The following is a 4,972-nucleotide window of genomic DNA, read 5'->3' on the forward strand; positions in this document are numbered from 1 at the left end:
ATATATATATATATATAGTCATTGACAAATAGCTACATAATGACAAATAGCAGAATGAAAACTGAAAAATCTAGCCAACTATTTCAAGAGTTTCCCTTTATTACGCCAAAGAGCTGTGTATCTGAAAACCATGTAGGCACTGGCCTAATGTTTTCAGCTTTTATCCAGGTGTTTGGCATCATGTAGACAGTGCCAGAGGCTCTGTTCCCTCTCTGCTGAGGGTGCTTGTCATCTGTAGACACAGGCTATTTCATGAGGACTCAGCAGGCCACTGCAGAAGTGATTGAAATGACGTTCTCCAGGCTGCATGCTTAAAGAGGGGAAGGGTGGAACATCGTTTTCTTGCAGGTCACCAAGCCAAGTCATTCCAGTTCATATTTCTCATCTTATACCCAGAGATAATTTTCTCCCTCAACAGTTCTCATAGGAATGTGTATTGATCCCTTTATTTGTGGTTCCTGAAATAATGTGACCGTTTTTTAAAAGTATATACACAACGGAAATCTAAATTTTATTTGTAAATCCTATGCACATCATAATAAATAGGCTCTGTGTTTCTATGTCTCTTTGAAAGCCAAAAACAAAAAAAAGTTCTGATAGAGTGAGAGGGAAAGACCCTCTCATTTCAAGTGTTAGCTGAAGAGAGCGGGTTTCATTCATCTCTGATAAGAATCTTGCAAAATGTCCATGTACTTGGGCAACAAACAAACACACAAAAGACGTTGCTGTCAAGTCAACTCACCGTGACTCTGTGTTACAGGATAGAGCTCTGCTTCATAGGGTTTCCTTGGCTGTAACCTTTTAGAAAACAGATCACCAGGCCTTTCTTCTGTAGTGCTACTGGATGAGTTTGAACAGCCAACCTTTGGGTTAGTACGCACTGCCTTCAAGTTGGACTCAACTCATAGCGATCCCTCCTTGGGTTTCCAAGGCGGTATCACTACGGAAGTAGATTGCCCAACCTTCCTTCCGAAGGAAGGTGGCTGGTGGGTTAGAACAGCCAGCCTTCTAGTTAGCAGTCAAATGCCTTGGGTACTACACCACCAGAGCACTCTCCATATACACCCAAAACTTGTTTGCTACAGATAGTAAAAACAGCCATCTTCTTTTCAGGTCTATATGTAGCTGCATGACTAGTTGAATTCTATTTTTCATTTTTCCACAATTTGAAACTTCTTATAACAAAGCCAGTTTAAAAGAAGTTTTAGTAAGATTTATAGAAATAAATAAAGGGATATGGTCACCTCGGGAGGAGCCCTGGTATGCAATGGTTAAGCTCTCAGCTGCTAACCCGCTAGCAGCTCTGTGGGAGAAAAGACCTGGCAATCTTCTCCCATAAAGATTACAGCCTAGGACACCCGATGAGAAAGTTCTACTCTGTCATAAAAGGTGGCTATGAGTCAGAATCAACTAGTCAGCACACAACAACAGTCATCTCTATTCTTTGGGTCTTAAAAGAGTAGTTCTTAAAAAATAACTCGGATGATTCGCCTGAAGGAAGTTCTCCACTGGAAAACTCAGTGTAGCGTAAGCCTATTCATAAGGAAAGGTTCCAGGAAAGTGCAGACTTCAGTGGCTGGGGGGGTGGGGGACGACACACAGGTGGCATTTTGCATTTGTGGACAGGCTCTGTGCTGCTCCTTAGAGACTTCCTACATGATATATGATGGCCAGAGGGAGATGTGCAGGGTGGCTCCTGTTTGCTCTGGTCTTAGCATTTGTGTATGCATGTGTGTGTGCAGAGCCACTGAAGAACCCAGCAGAAAAAAAAAAAAAAAAAACCTCAAAAAAAAAAAAAAAAGTTTTGAAAGAGAAGAAAAAAAGAACAGGCACTCTTCAGCTCCAACGGAAGCTATGCCAAGAAGAAACTAACTAAAAACAGACTGAACAGAGACGAGAAATGAGGAAAGAATAAAATGACTTGGAATCAGGCTGACAAAAGCATGAGAGAAAAATTCACATGGCTTCAGAGCAGTACTTGGCGTCTAGCTCAGAAATTTGTGTGTGTGTGTATGTGTTCATTTTTGTTTCTGGTAGAATATTTTGCAATTTCTTCTTAGTGAAAAAGATGAGTTCCTTTCCTTCTTTTAGAATAGTGCTAAGAGCATCCCTCCACTCCACCTCCTCAAAAGCCCCCCCCCAAATCTACCTCCTCTAACTTAATGCTGCTTTAAAAGGTTTTCAGGTGATGAATCACTGTGTCACTTCTTATGATTTCTAATCAAACAGAGTACTAAAACCTAAATGTCTGGGCCTACAATTTTTCAACCAGTGTTCTAACACCCTTTTATGAGGAGGCAGGGGACCACTGGGCTTATTTCATTCAGTCCATTGAAACAAAAAAAGACCGGTTGTTTCAAACAGAAGGTGGGGTATAATGCGGGTCTATTTTGCTTTAGAACTGCTTTGAGTCATCGAAGCAGCCCCGGGCAGAGGTCTGCAAGTATTTGGCTTATTAGATCTAATCCACTGATGGCTTGTGTAGTAATGAATGTCTGAAATGCTTGTCCATGATTAGGAATTTTTAATGCTGTCCTCATGGGCTCTGCTGCACTTTCCTGCTTGTAAAGGGAGGCTTGGCATACTCAGATCCCTGATAGAACCATGGGAGCTGGAGACACCCAGAGAGAAAACTCACATTGTGATGCTCATTTCTCTCTCACTTTTGACCAGGGAGGGTAATTATCTATAATTTGTAGAAACAATTTTCTTGGAATGAGAAAATATAACAGAGGCATGGATGTTTGTTTAAACTAAACTGAATATCTTTTAGATAAGAAATACAGATGCAGTTTGAACTGGATTGTTCCCCTCTGCCCCATCATCAAAGCCCCAGGGGATTTTAACTGCTCTGAAAGCCAGGGTGGCAGTGTGGACATTCTTACTTGGACTTCTCCCTACTTGGCTACAAAGACTACACTTGTTGAAGCCAAAGGCCCTGAGAAGAGCTTCCAGGGACTTTTGTTTTCTTCTATGAGCAACATGTTCTAAAGGCATTGATAATGACTGCCCATAAGAATAACAGTAATGATTGTCCATAAGGGTAACATTCAAGCTTTTTTTTCCCATGCTTCTTTGCTCTTTTCTTCCCCCTCCCCCTGCTCCATACACCAATCTTAATCAAGTTGTGACAGGATAAACCTACCTGGAAAGTTACTCTCGTAAAGTATGTAAATGGCTCCCACCTCAAGTATGACCACATTGTGTTCTGAGGACATTTGGGTATAATCTAAGTTCTTTTTTCCCTCTGAGAACTCTCTTATATATATGTTCTTCATTTTCTCCCTCCTTTTTCTTCTTCTTCTTCTTTTTTTATTCCATGGAGTGGATGCACCACACCCTGCCACCTCTGTGCTCAATATCTCCTGTCTCTGCCCCTCCATGTTTTGTGGTGCACTCTCCCAAAGTAAGCATTGCATCCTTGCCAGAGCCATGTTTGGTAGCTAGCATTTGCACCAGAACTATCCTACTTTTGATTTTTTTTTTTTTTAAATTTTCTCTCTTCTTAGGTTTTCCCTCTCCCTGCCCTTGGTCTTGTTCTTCTTTCTGTTCTTTTTGTTCCTTTTCTCCTTTTCCAATTTTTTTCTCTCCCCCCCTCTTTCTTTCTTTCTTTTTTCTATTTTTTCACCAGCAGTTATGAGACAGAAACTCTACTCACCCATACCCACCACACTTGCCATTGTACCTACTAGACAAATGACACTAACCACTCTAGCACCACTGAAATGATGATAGATGGCAGCTGAAACTCACCCAACCTATTCTCAGCTGCTCAACATGACCAGCAATCAGTGACTCACATGCACATTCCTATCTGTTACCAAATACACCTGGAGACAAATGGTGAGCTCCCCAGTGCTGCCTAACTAGTGAGCAGAGTAGTACACCTGCCCCATTGCCTGGAAGTATTAAAAAGCAAACAAACAAACAAAAAATAGGGTGAAGCAAACCAGCATGCAGTCAACAAATAAATACACTAACACTACAATATCTCAGAGAGCAAACAACTTCAAATCACAAAAGAAAATAGAACAAAATGGCTCAAGCAAATGAAAAACATACATGTCCAGAAAATTTTCCAGAGGAAGAAATGCTATTGGAACTACCTGATAAGGAATTCAAAGGAATTATATTTAGAAAACTTCAAAGGATTGAGAGAAAGATCAAGAAAGCCACAAACAAAATCAAGGAAAACAGAAAAAAAAAAGCTAGAAGAATTAAAAAAAAAATACAAAAACAAATTGTCAAAATAAATGGAAAATTAGAAAAATACAAAAAACAGCAAATAGAAATACAAAAAATTAATACTAAAATTTCAGAAATAGATAACACATTGGAAAGACAAAGGAGTAGAACTGAACAATGGAAGACAGAATTAGTGAGACTGAAGACAAATTGCTCAATACTAATTTATAAGAGAAACAATCAGAAAAAAGAATGAAAAAAAAAAAAAAAAAGCCGAGAATTATGTAGGACACCATCAAGAGGAATAAACTTATGTGTGATCCGAATTCCAGAAAGGGAATAGCAGGGAAAAAAGCACTGAGAAAATTGTCAAAGGTCTGTTGGATGAAAACATTCATAATATCATAAAAAATGAGAAGATATGCATTCAAGAAGCTCAATGAATGCTAAATAGAATAGACTCCAAAACAAAATCACCAAAACATCGTAATAGAAATTTCCAAAACCCAAAACAAGGAAAGAATCCTGAAAACAACTCAAGAAATAGGAAATTTTACTTACAGAGGAAAACCAATAAGACTGAGCTATGATTTCTTCACAGACAAGAGGCAATGGGATGACATATTTCCTTGAAGGAAAAATTGCTAAGCAAGAATTACGTATGTAGGAAAATTATCACTCAGGTATGTGATGAAATTGGGACATTTCTAGATAAACAGAAATTAAAGGAATTTTCTTTCTTCTTTTTTTTTAATGCATTTTATTGAAATGAAGTGACATGGGTCAA

Source organism: Orycteropus afer, unplaced genomic scaffold (assembly GCF_000298275.1).
Source record: "Orycteropus afer afer isolate SDZICR_OR568_19922 unplaced genomic scaffold, OryAfe1.0 scaffold00044, whole genome shotgun sequence".
Lineage (NCBI taxonomy): Eukaryota > Metazoa > Chordata > Mammalia > Tubulidentata > Orycteropodidae > Orycteropus > Orycteropus afer.